The following is a 14,144-nucleotide window of genomic DNA, read 5'->3' on the forward strand; positions in this document are numbered from 1 at the left end:
TCCTCGCTAGAATAAAAGAGGAAGCAAAGCTGTGGGTCGTAGGGGGCAAACAACCTTATGGAGATCTCCTATCCGTTGAGAGTGGAACGCTCAACGCCGAGGTATGGGAACGACCAAAACTTCCACCCATGTAATGTTTTCATGTAACTCCTTTTGCATGTTAAACATGTAAAGATGTCACATTATCATCCACTAACAATTGTTAAATTTAAACATCATACAAACATGTTATATTGTCTATAATTCTATAGTTTATTAAATTTTAGAGTTTTTAAAATGCAAGTATGTTAAATCACATAATATTTCAATATATATCTTCATTATTTTTTATAATATACTATGTACCTACATATACTTCATCCTCACTTAGTTAATGCTATTTCTCTCTTCTCTCATTAGGCCATATCACATCAATTGTTTTTAGTGCTTAAATCAAATATATGGTCCAAATTATCTCTCTCATTTTCTTCTCTCATTGATCCATATCACCTCAATGATTTTTAGCCTTTAGATAATTAATCTACGGCCCAAACTATCTCAATACTTTTCTTCTTTCATAAAGTCATATCACGTTACTTTTATATTTCAATCATCATTATATATACTATTAAAATTTAAATTATCATAAACCACGTTAACTTACGTAATCTTATGTTTTCTAACTATCTTACACATTTATTTTTACTTATTGTTATCATACTAAATTCTCGCAGCAACGCGCGAGCTTTCACCTAGTTTATATAGCACACACTCGGGTGTGCTGTTTTATAAGGACCGTTTATTTCACCAGCATGCTTTCCATGCTTATAAACCATATTTTTTAAGAAATATGTATATATATTACTTTTTTTGATGGTGCTAATACGTGCGCCGTGCGCGGAATGCTAGTTCGAGCGTCGCACAATGCTTCCTCCGTCCGTTTTTTCCTTTTTTACCGCCCCAACTTTTCTCCGCATCCCACCTTTCCTCTGTCCGGTTTTTTCTTTTTTACCACCCCACCTTCTGTGTTTATTTTTTCTCTTTTCTATCTCATCTATGCGAACCGGCCATGTCTTCAAACCTTCAAGTTATTATAATGATTTCACCTACCACGCGCGAGACATGGCGCGCGCGTGAGAGGGATGACCCCTCGACTACTACGTACTTGGCCCGTTGATATGGTTCGGATGTTATATACGTTTTCTCAATCTTGTAATTCAAAGGGGCCTTAGTGAGGTTAGTGATTGGTGATTAGCTTCAGCCTCTTTTAAGCATATGAGGGCACATCCAATATATTCGTGTGTAGTGGGGTTTGAACACGTATTCTTGATAATCGAAAAAAAAAGATAGAACGCATGCCAACACGGATATATTCATTGGCGTACAAATAACATTTATGTTTCCTTAGCCTTAATTGGATTAAATATTTTACTGATTTTTAAGGTACTAAAACATAATATGCTATCCAGTGTATTGTTAATACCTTAAATATTGGGAAGATACAAAATTTTACTTTGAAATAGAACAACTCAAGACCAAAAAAAGGTCATGCATGTTTCTTCGAGAAAAAAGGGACAACTCTGGCTGTAACATGAAACTAACAGTTACGGTTAGCTACTGCTTCATCCGTTTCATAATGTAAAACTCTTTAGCATTATCTATATTTATATAGATGTTAATAAATCTAGATAATTGATTTATTAATATCTATATAAATATGAGCAATGCTAGAAAGTCTTATGTTATGAAACGGAGGGAGTACCTGTTTTGCGTCTAACCTAACGCTGTAACTGCCATGACGACATTATTCACGGGGGCTTCTAATGGGCGGGTGATCCGTCCCTACCCGTATGTCCCTCCCAGCATATACGCTCCTCCCTCCTCTCCCCCTTCCTCCTCTCCTTCTCTTCCTATGGAGTACACCACAATTTTTTTTTAAAAAAGAAACAAAAGTTAGAAAAATTTATGTATAGAAATACTATATATAAAAAATTTGAATTCAAATTCAAATTTAAATCGGGTATGCAAACTTTTGACTTATAAACTTTGGATCTATAAACTTTAGGTGTATAAACTTTAGATGTACAGAAATACTATATATATAGAAAATATTTGAATTCAAATTTAAATTTGAATTGGATATAATTCAAATTCAAATTTGAAACGGGTATATAAACTTTTGACTTATAAACTTTAGATCTATAAACTTTAGATGTATAGAAATACTATATATAAAAAATATTTGAATTCAAATTTAAATTTGAATCGGATATATAAACTTTAGACTTATAAACTTTTGGTATTTAAACTTTAGATGTACAAAGTTTAGTTGCATAAATTTACTAAAATAGAAAAATAATGCGGTGCCAAAAAAGGAAACCAGGTGTAGAGGGGGGGGGGGGGGGGGGAATCTGATCGCTACCCAATCGGTAGGGCGATCGATCGCCATTAGAACTTCCGATTATTCACTCGTGTTAATTGGCACCGCCAGTCAGCGTCTTCCGGTGTTCGGGGATGGCACGAGCCGCACGGGGATGGCCATCGGGGACACATCGCACGGGATCCTCGGCGACGCGGTGGCGTCCCCGACCCGCCTTTCCTTGCACGTAATAAGCGTTCCGACGACGAGGCCCTTCTGGATGGTCATCTTCACCGCGACGTCGAACGCCTCCGCCCCGCGCCGCGCGTCCTCCACCAGCGCGTCCACGGCGAACCTCGGCAAGCGAACCCCGGTGCCCCACGCGACGACGTGCTGCTCCCTCGTCTCCTTCACGCCCGCGCAGAACTTGTCCACGGGCGCGCTGGCGAGCAGGACGCCGTGGTAGCTCACCTCCACGGTGGTGCCGGGCTCGATGCACTCGACCCCGGCCAGCCGGCTATACGCCGAGACGCGGACGGTGAGGTCGAACTCCGGGTTCAGCGTGTGCTCCGTGCTAAGTTCCGTCGCGGGGTAGAGGCCGTGGACGGCATTGATCGCGACGGAGTACTCCACTTCCTTGCCGCCGTCGGATGTCCTATAGACCCCGTAGCCAATGAGCCCGACGATTGCGCATGTGAGGACGAAGATAATCCCATAGCGGATAATCGGATGAGTATCATCGGGACGGTTCGTCCGCGACGCAGCTGCCATGTCCAGCCAAGTTCGTCGAGGTCGCGTCTCGGGGGTTTGCCTTGATTACCAGGGACTTTCTCGCTGTTCGAAAACGGCAAGGCTGTCAGTTTTATTTGGAGTTTCGTCAACACTATACGACGCTAGTTAGTCCCGCGGTACTAGTCGGATCAGAGTCTCCTTAATCACCGCTCGGGAACTATTTGAATACGTACTTATGTCCCCCTTTTCTTATATATTGCTACCTCCGTTTCAGATTACAAGACTTTTTAGCATTTACCTATATTCATATAGATATGTCTAGATTCATTAACATATATATGAATGTGGGGAATGCTAGAAAGTCTTATAATATGAAACAAAGGAAGTATATGTCATATACTCCATATGTTTCGTATTATAAATCACTAAAAAAAAGTATGTGCGTTGCAATGGGTAAGGGTTTAATTAAGATGAAATTTACTGTATGAATTTGTTTGGATATATTTTTTTTCTAGAAAATCATAAACTACAATTAGGAGTTCTATCATCTCAAGTTAGCACAAGTTTTTTTAAAAAGATTTCTTATACGACTTCTTTTATATTTTCAAAAGCGAACGAACTTAAAAAGTGACTCAAATACATATATGTAGTTCCAAAAGCGAACGAAGTTAAAAACCGACTCATACACGGATGACATACCAAAGTACCGGTAAAAACATCTTAAATTTTTATAATAGTAGAGAAGAGATAGAGATTTTGATTTTTTTTCTAAGTCAAACTCTTTTATATTTGACAAAGTTCATTGAAATATTTAGCAACATCTATAATACCAAATTAGTTCATTAAAGGCAGCATTGAATATATTTTTAAAAAATGTTTGTTTTGTGATAGAAATTTTGTTATACTTTTTATAAACATGGTCAAACTTCAAAAAAAAGTTTAACTAAAAAAATTCAAAACAAACTTATAATATGAAGCGAAGGGAGTATATAAATAGTGATAAAATTTGATAAGATAAATTTATATGTAATATGTCACTACACGTAAAATTGACTTCTACAAATTGTAAAGAAAAAAAGAATACTATAAACACACATATAGTAGTTAAGAGTTAAATTTGCTATATTTGTTACAACTTATGTAGATCAACTTATGTACATCCGGCAGAACTTGCATGTTTGTGTGGCTATCTTACCAAGTTTTCTTACATTTTTTATAACCATTTAGATAATATGCAATAGCGAGGGATATGACTCTCGAGGGATTAGAATTTATTTCCGTAGTCGCACGCATTGCAAATATATTCCCTATTTCCCTTCATTTCAAAATATAAGAGATTTTGGTTGGATATGATCAATCTAGTACTACATATCACTAGATTCGTAATATTAGAATGTGTCACATCTACTAAAATTCATTATATTTTGGCTTAGAGAGAGTATATATGATAAAATTGAGTCGGCCAGGGGTACTACTTTCTGAATAAGGACCGTCGGTTAATAGGATGGAACAAATAAGGGTATGCATGATCTTTTAGATTTGTAGAGAAACAATTCTAAAATTGTCACCTTATAGAACTATTGCAATTCTTAGAGGCTTCAACAGACATCTTAGTTGGTCTCTTTCTGTTTCTTTTTCTAAAAAAGTTCCCAGGCCCGTACAGGATTGTTTTTCTTACCGTTATAATTTGGACTTCCTTTGTTTCTTTGGAATCATATCTTCGTGAAGCATGATTCTATCAAAATTTCGATGTCTACAAATATTACACACATACGGGTGCATATTTAATACTCCCTTATAGAAGAAAGGTAACAATATCTACAATATTAAAATAGTTTTATTAAATCCACAATTAACTACATTTTGTTAGTATTTTGGGTTGAAGATGTTTGTAAATTATTTTTTTAATTACAAACATAAAAAATAAGTTGTGCTTAAAGTATCTTAAATGATAAATCAATCTACAACAACATAAATACTCTATCCGCCCCAAAAAATAAGGGATTTTGGACAGATGAGACGCTTCCTAGAACCCATCCGTTCAAAACCCCTTATATTTTGGGACGGAGGGAGTAATAGCTATATAATTTTTTTAATAAAATAAATGGATAAAAGTATATTAAAAAGTCAAGGGCGACACGTATAAAAACGGAGTGAGTATTTTTTTTAATAAATTTGGTAAATTTTGAGTTAATAGGAAAAAAATAATATGGAACGGGTGAGTAGGATTTTATTAAGACTAGGAATTTTCCACTAGTCTTTGCCCCTATAACGTGCGCAAGGGACGTATTTGCTGTTGCATATGTGATAAGTTTATGTGTATATTGGTGTGAGCACGTATGCATCTTCTGTCTTATCGGAAAAACACATTGAGGCCACCAATTGATGAACTAGCTCAAGGGGGAAAAAAAAGAAGTTAATGCCAATCTCTTCTCTACTACTATTGAAGATGTTTTTGTCGATACTTTGGTACGTTATCCATGTATGAGTCGGTTTTTAAGTCCGTTCACTTTTGGAGATACAGATCCGTATTAGAATTGGTTTTTCAATTCGTTCGCTTTTGGAAATACAAAATGAGTCGTATGAGAAATCTCTTTAAAAAAACTCGCATGCTAATTTGAAATGATCGGACTACTAATTTAGCTCATAATTTTCTAAAAAATATATATCCAAGCGAATCCTCTCGCTGTAAATTTCACCTTAACTAAACCATATAATGATAATAATATTAAAATAACTTTCACCCGTTGCAAAACACAAGCATTTTTTCTAGTCTCTTCCTAAAGAAACAAATTAAACAAAGAAAAAAAGAGCCCCAACTCTAAACTTAACATGCAACTCCACACAGCAGACGGATGTATATATATACTACTGCCACAAGCCCAGAGCGACGTTACTCATACACGTGCTAATTGGCACCGCCAGTAGTCTGCGTCTTTCCCGTGTTCGGGGATGGCACGGGGATGTCCATACTGGACACGTCGCACGGCGTCCCCAGCGCGGCGCCGTCCCCGACCCGCCTCGCCTTGCACGATATCAGCGTCCCGTCGACCGTCACGTAACCCCTGTGTTTGGACGGCATCTTCACCGCGACGTCGAACGCCTCCGCCCCGCGCTGCGCGTCCGCCACCAGCGCGTCCAGAGCGAACCCCGGCAAGCGCACCCCGGTGCCCCACGCCACGACGTGCTGGTCCTTCGCCTTCTTCCCTCCCGAGCAGAACTTCTCGACGGGCCCGCTGGCGAGCAGGACGCCGCGGTAGGTCACCTCCACGGCAGTGCCAGGCTCGATGCACTCGTCCCCGCGCGACCAGCTCCGCGACCTGATGCGGACGGTGAGGTCGAAAGTCGGGTCCAGCGTGGGACCCCGGCCAAGCTCCGAAACGGGGTCGAGGCCGGAGACGGCGTCGATAGCGGCGGAGTACAGCGCGTCATTGTCGTCGATTGCGAAGAACATCAGTCCAGCGAACAGCACGACGCTGACGATGAGTACGCACGCGCAGACGCAACAGCCCCAGGGAAGTTCTTCCGGCGGCGCTTCGATCTGCATCGCCATCGCTCCCTCCCTTGGCATCTCTTCCTTCTAGAGCCGACTTCGTCGATAACTTCAAATCGCGTCGCTGCTTTTGGCTTGAAGACCAGGGGCGATGTCGAGGGATTTTTGTGTTCACGATCAGCAAGGCGGGCCAGTTTTATTTGGAGTTCCGTCGACTCTTGTTTGGAAACAACTGGAGACTCCGAAGCTAGCTAGGTCTCCCAGTACAAGTCGGATCCGAATATGTTTTTCTCCGTTCCCTACTTCCCTCCTCTTTCTTCTCCTCTCTTTCCTTCTTCCCGCTGGAGCAAATTGGTGCCCGGATTCACAATCGATGAATTTAGTGAATTTCGAGCATATCGAGCCGGCTCAAAACTCGTTGAATTTTACTAGTTAGAAATTTACCAAAAGAGATGAAACTAACGAAAAATCGACATCTCGCCGCGGCTTGAAACTCATCGGCCAATTGACATTAGGAATTCTAGAGTTTTTGAGAAAGTATCTATAGTATCAAAATTTTACAATAAAAACTTTATATCTCAAAGTACCTATTATCTGAAAGTATTAAGTTTTGAGGAATTTTATAGTATTTGAGAAAGTACCTTGAGGTATCTAAATTTTGCAATAAAATTTTTGATATATTGAGATACTTAGTACCTAGAAGTACCAAGTTTAACACTAGATAGTTTTTTAAGTATGGTAAAATTGTCCTTATTTTTTTTACATTACAAAATGTGGTACTTCCTGATGCCTTCTCATGGATGATAGAATTATCCCATCAAGATTATAACTCTGCTAGCATGAACCACCGGTATGAGACATAGCTACGAGCTGAGCCAGGATCAGCTAGCAAAATTGATTATCAAGCACCGAAAGATCCACACCTTAAGGGCTCATTTAGTTTAAAGAATTTTCGTAAGATTATTGTAGTAATTAAAATCTTAGTTTTTTTTTCTATATGCATCATTTGTTTTATAGGATTGGATCCTATCAAATTTCTAAGAATTGTAATCTTATAACCCTATTTCATACGATTCTTATCATGGGGTGAGAACTTTTGAAAAAAATCCTAAGGAGTGGAGTACATATAACTTGCTAATCTTTTGCTTTTCGTATTCCTTCGATTTTGAAAACCTATTAACTGAATAAGCCCTTAAAAGTTTGCCAGTTAAAATTCTAAGAATATTTTAACATACAATATCAAAAGAAAACACAAATTAGAAAATGAGAAATTTTACGGTAAGTATCAAAGATTTTGGTAACTCGAGGTACCTAAGTACATGGAGTACTTTCTCTCTGTGCAGTAGAATGTTGGATAATTGTGCATGCTTCCCGAGCTTCTAAATGAAGAGATTTTGGCAAAAAAAAATTCTACATATGAATATGTTACAATGCTGTTTTAAATCATTTTTAACTTTATAATATTTAATTAAATTCGTTTATGCCCTCGAATGATTATTACAATTCATATTTTACTATTCAGCAACAAAAGAAGTGAACATGCCCACATATAGATGCATGTTCCCGTAGAAGAAGGAATACTTTCCGGCCTTGTTTTAGTAATTCTGTTTAAAAAATTTACAAATATAATCCTGCAATGAACACTATGTTCATTGATCAATAGCTTCAACAAAAGGGGAAGCAAAAAAAAACATATAAATAGTATACAGTGAAAGTCTGTTTGTTTAGTCGCTTTTCTTGAATCCTCTGCTTCGTTGCCGGACGGTACGGTACAGACTTTCCGTCGAATTAACTGGTCGCGACTCGCGACCTGTGAGTTGTGGACTTGTAGCGATGGCTGCGTGCAGGCTGCAGCGTGCTACGACGACGTCGCCGTTATTCACACAATGTTAACTGGCACCGCCCGTCTGCGTCCTCCCCGTGTTCGGCAATGGCACGACGATGTTCGCGCTCAGCGCGTCGCACGGAGTCCTCAACACAGCGGCGGCGTCGTCCCCGGCCCGCCTCGCCCTGCACGACACGAGCGTCCCGGCCGGGCTGGAGCGGTCGCCACCGCCGGTGGACGGGATCTTCACCGTGACGTCGAACCCTGTGGCCTCCACCCCGCCGCGCCGCACGTCGGACACGAGCGCGTCCAGGACGAACCCCGGCAAGCGCACGCCGGTGCCCCACGCGACGGCGCGCCCCCGCCCCGTCTTCGTCGCCCGGGCGCACAGCTGCTCGACGGGCCCGCTGGCGAGGAGGACGCCGTGGTAGTTCACCTCCACGGTGGTGCCGGGCTCGTAGCAGTCCGTGCCTCTTACCCGGCTCCGCGGCGAGATGCTGACGGTGAGGTCGAACACCGGGTCCAGCGTGGGACCCCGCCCGTCATCACCCGTCGCGGCCGGGTCGAGGCCGGAGACGGCGTCGATCGCGACGGAGTACCGCGGTCTCGTGTTGGAATCGACTACGAAGAAAACTACCCCGCCGACGATGAGCAAGAGGAGCACTACCAACAAAACCGTCAGGCAGTTATCGCCATGGTTGCGACCCGACAGGCGACGGCGAGGAGGGCTGTCTGCTGCGTGCGCTTCCACCTCCGTAGCCGCTGCCGCTGACATGCCTCGTTCTTCCGGCGAGTTCATTGATGATCAATACGCGTCGCAGGTTTGGATGGATCCTAATCTCGGTAACCTTGAGTTATAAGAAAAAAAACAAATTCGTCAATCGGACATCACAATATTGTAGTATTAATTTCGACTAAGCCTGTTACCTTACCCGAGCCAGATTTGGTTCTAGAATTTTAGCCCGAATACCAATCAGAGTAATAAAACTATTTTTAATTATTAATTACTTTTAATCACAAAACCGATTGAGAAAGAGAGAAGCTAGCCTTTTCCCCATGTCTCACTCATTATGTAGAAGGAAGTAATATTTAAGTAAGGAGTAAGGTAATATTTACAAGAAAAACGATTGGGGAACTATGGCAACATCTCCGTTAGGTGTTTGGCTCCCGCCAAAGCCCGAGATTTTGACTCTTCCTTTATGTTCACAATGAGGGCCGCCGTGGATAACTCCTTATTTCGGAAAATTCAGTGATTCTGTTCCTTTCATATTTCCCATGAGACTAGGAGAATTATGGATCAAGTACTATGCTTGGGTGCGCTCTGACATGTTGCAAGTGACTCCCACCAATCATGGACTGGGTCACATGCACCCAATTTGTTGGTCTGATGGGGTCATAGGCTATCCAGTTAGCAATGGTGTCTTAGATTTTCCTTGTGTATCTGCAGTCTATGAACAAGCAACGAGAGGTTTCATCTGTGTGCCGACATAGTAGACAAACGCCGTTGTTTTGCTAGACCCGGATCACCAGCCGGTCTGAGGTTTAGACCCTATTTTAAATTATGGCACATGTATCTATAAATAGTTATACCCTGTAGTAACGTTACAGTATTTCACCATCCAAGATAATCAAGTCTATATCACGGGAGAAAAACACAAAGACACATAGTATTATGTTCGCACAGACACACGCGTGCATGCACGCACATCACTGTTGACACAAGTTAATTCGCACCGCTAATACCTTTAGTACTCCGAATTTGCATTGCACGGGATCGCCAAGCCGCCGTCATCGCCGACCGGCACAGCTCTGCACCACAGCTGATGCCGGTTGTCGCTGCCCTTCGGCGGCATCGTCAGCGCGACGTCGAACGCCACAGCCCCGCCCCACGCGTCCGCCTCGAGGCCGTGCAGCGCGAAACCGGGCAGGCGCACTCCGTTCCCCGACGAGGCGACGACCGGCACCTGCTCCGTAGATATGACGAATGTGATAAAGACAGCCACGCAGGCGCTGCAGCGACGAGGAGGCGGCCCTGGCTCTGCCGGCTGCACTTGGATCGGCGCCGCGCGCAGCATTATTGTACGTTGATTTTTAGCCTCTGTTTGTATTCGATTCGCTTCGTCCTCGCGTTTTTGATGGATAAAGCAGGGGTACGGCGGCCTGGGTTTTTATACACGTTGATCTGACATATTGGTAGCTTCTGAAGCCTTAAAAATGGTATATGTTGCAGTCTGAAATCGAATACACACGGATAGTTCCCGTAGTTTGAGCCTTCCATATCCCGGAAATTATATATGTTAATGTATTCTTTTTTACCTAATATAGCGTTTGGTTTCAACGAAGGTATAGTAACTGGTGTCGCACCGACGTTACGTTTCCTAAGACCGGATGGAGGGAGTGGTTAAGAAACTGTTGTTTATATAATGAGCAATTATACTGTTATTATTGTGGTATCACGAGGTATTAAATTTATTTAATGTAAAATTTAATACTACAAATATCTAAGTATCAAGAGCTATCAAATTTATAATAGAAAATGTACTAGGTTATTTTTTTTGACAGGAGGAGTAAGTATCAGGATGAGTTTAGTTCCCAACTTTTTCTTCAAACTTCCAATTTTTTCATCACATCAAAATTTTCCTACACACAAACTTTCAACTTTTTTCTTTAAACTTTCAATTTTAATTAAACTTCCAATTTAAGCGTGGAACTAAACACAACCTCACTAATATAAAATATAAGTCCAGATTTACTAGCTAGGATGTGTCCCATCCTAATACTAGGTTAGTTTTGTTAGATGGAGAGAGTATGTTGCACACATACGTACGTGCTCGTGTTATAGATAAATTTAATAGAAATATTTTTGAGGGGAACATTTAATAGAAGTTGCTACGGTAGATTATGATAATATAAGGATTCTTTCATAAGCATGTACGTCAAAATTTAAATTTAACGGTATATATAGATGAAGAAACCACACATTTATATATTGACTTAAATCATCATAGGCTAGGTTAGTCAAAATGTATAATTTGTTCATAACCATTTGAGTTTCTTACAAGTAAAGGATGTGTGTATAGAAATTTTGGTTTAGGATTTTACATTATTAAAGAATAAGAAAATAACCTGAATTTGGACTAATAATCTTGCAGGAAATACAAAAGTAACCCAAAAATCGCATCAGTTCGAAATACTAAGACAATTGCGCTAAGATCTGGGCTAAGAAAAAACTGTGCCAAGATGATCACGGCCGGCCGAGCAAAGATATACTCTTACGGCGAGCCTCTTTACGTTCCCGTGTGCGGCACCGCCGCACCCGTTTCCACGTGGGTCAAGACGACGGAGCCTGCAAGGCGTCCGCGTCCCCGACCCGCCTGCCCCTGCACACCACCAGGTGCCCGTCCATGAGCGCGACGTCGAACGCCGCCAAGCCGTTCCTCATGTCCGCGGCGAGGCTGTCCCGCGCGAACCCCGGCAGGCGCACCGAGGAGCCCCACGCCACGAACGGCCCCGCGTCCGCCGACTTCCTCCGCGCCGCGCAGACGCGCGGCGCCACGGGCGCGCTGGCGGGCCGGACGCCGTGGTACGACACGGCCACGGCCGTGCTGCTCACCCCGACGCACGCGCGGCTCAGGAGGCTCCGCGAGGCGACGCGGAGGGTGAGGTTGAACTGCGGGTCCACCGCTGGACGGGCGAGGTCCGTCGCCGGGTCGAGGCCCGAGACGATGGCGACCGCGACGGACAGCCGCGGGGCCTTGGAGGCCTCCAATGCGCACAAGACGAGCACGGCCACTACGACCAACACCACTATTGCGATGCCACTGAAACAGCGGAGGAGACGTCGAATCCGATCTTGGTCTGCCCCGAAGTCCGCGGGCATCGTCGTCGTCGACGACGCGGCGCTACCTGTTTCGTATGTATGAACTGGCTTAGTGGCTTGGACGGTGGCGTGGCGTGGCCGGGAGGGGGATGCCGGCCTCACGGACGATGGGGTGTGGAGTTGGGATTGGGAGTGCACGACTCCGATTAATATAGTTTGATCGGCCATGTCGACGTGCGTGCTTGGGGCACTTCTTTCGAAACCGGTTCTTGTTAGGAGTTGACGACTAAACGTCCGCATCCGACTGCTTCTTTTTGGATAGACCTATGCATCAGACGTCTCCGGACAATGTTGCGCTATATGTTGAAAAAATGTTGTAATGTTCCATTGCTCGAAAAAAATATTTCAACATAAATTGTTTCTTTCTTGATGTTTCATCTTTCACTAAAGAACATTTCGCCGCTTTATCAAAGATGTTTCAATTGAATGCAACACGCCGACTGCAACAACAAAAACCCAATATTTGCAACATCTGAAAATTCAGATGGCTCACAGATCACAAAGCAAAACCTTCACCTTAACCGTCATCGCCGGTCTCTGGTGGTGACTCCGGCTGCGAAGAATACCCGCCGTAACCCGGTTCCAGCGACGGCTCCTGCACATTTTCGTCGTACAGGCTGCACGGAGTTATCAACGCGGCGGCATCCCCTACCTTACCGCTGCACAACACGACATCCCACGACTCGGCGTAGGTGTACCTTTGGACCGTGAGCGTGACGTCGAACTCCGCCGCGCCGCCGCCCCGCAGGTCCCCGGCGAGGCGGTCCCGAGCCAGGCGTGGCACGGGCACCCCTCTCCCCCACGCGACGACGCTCTCCTCCTCGGCCGACGGCCGCGGCCCCGCGCAGAGCGCCGGCACGGCGGCGCCGGCGAGCAGGACTCCTCCGTAGTACACCGCCACGGTGGTGCCGGCCTCGAAGCAGACCCCCATGTCGGCACGTTGCGACGCGAGGCGGAGCGTGAGGTTGAACTCCGGGTTGAGCGTGTCGCGGGGCAGGTCCGTCTCCGGGTCGAGGCCGGCGACGGAATCGATCGCGACGGAGTAGGAGGCCGGTTGCGTCCAGTCTTTGACGATGGCAACAATCATCATAGCCAAGAAGGCTACTGCTATGAGGATCATGCAAACCATGACGAGGCATACGGTGTCTATACGCAATCTTACACCTCGGCGTTGAGTGTTGTCCGGCTCAGCGACGGCCCAATGGACAGGCAGCTCATGCTCTGCCGGCGGCGCGATCACGGCGGACATCGCTTTCTCAGCACACGTTGTGCTTTGGAATCTACTTTAGAGTTTTAATCTTATCTTGCCAAACAGAGCGGGTGTCTGGTATGTATTTATGCGCCTGAATCGATTGGTTTGTTCTATCCACCGTGGATATACGGGAGAGTTTAAACTTCGATATCCGAAAATTTGATTGTCTTTTAGTGCAAAATATAACATCATAAATATAGCTACTCTTAAAAATATTAACATGATATGCATCATATAGGTGAATCATCCAAATGTTAGAAATAACTAGAATGTTGTGATTTAATGAGAGAAAATACCATTAGTGTTACCTAGGTATTTTAATAGATGACATTTTTGAATTTTAGATACACGTTTGACCTTATCTTATTTAAAAAATTTACGAAACTATCATTTATTTTGTTATGAGTTGTTTTATCATAAAAATATTTTATGTATAATTTATATCTTATGCATTTGTACATAATCTTTGAACAAAATAAATGTGTCAAACATCACTTAAAAAACGAAACGAAAACATAATATTTTCTTATAATAAATGTATCACATATTAACAGAAGGAATTATAATATCTCCTAATAACTATTCGGCAAAATCTAAATGGCATGAAGCCTTCTCGCCGACTCT

This window comes from Oryza glaberrima, chromosome 2 (assembly GCF_000147395.1).
Source record: "Oryza glaberrima chromosome 2, OglaRS2, whole genome shotgun sequence".
In the NCBI taxonomy this organism is placed as follows: domain Eukaryota; kingdom Viridiplantae; phylum Streptophyta; class Magnoliopsida; order Poales; family Poaceae; genus Oryza; species Oryza glaberrima.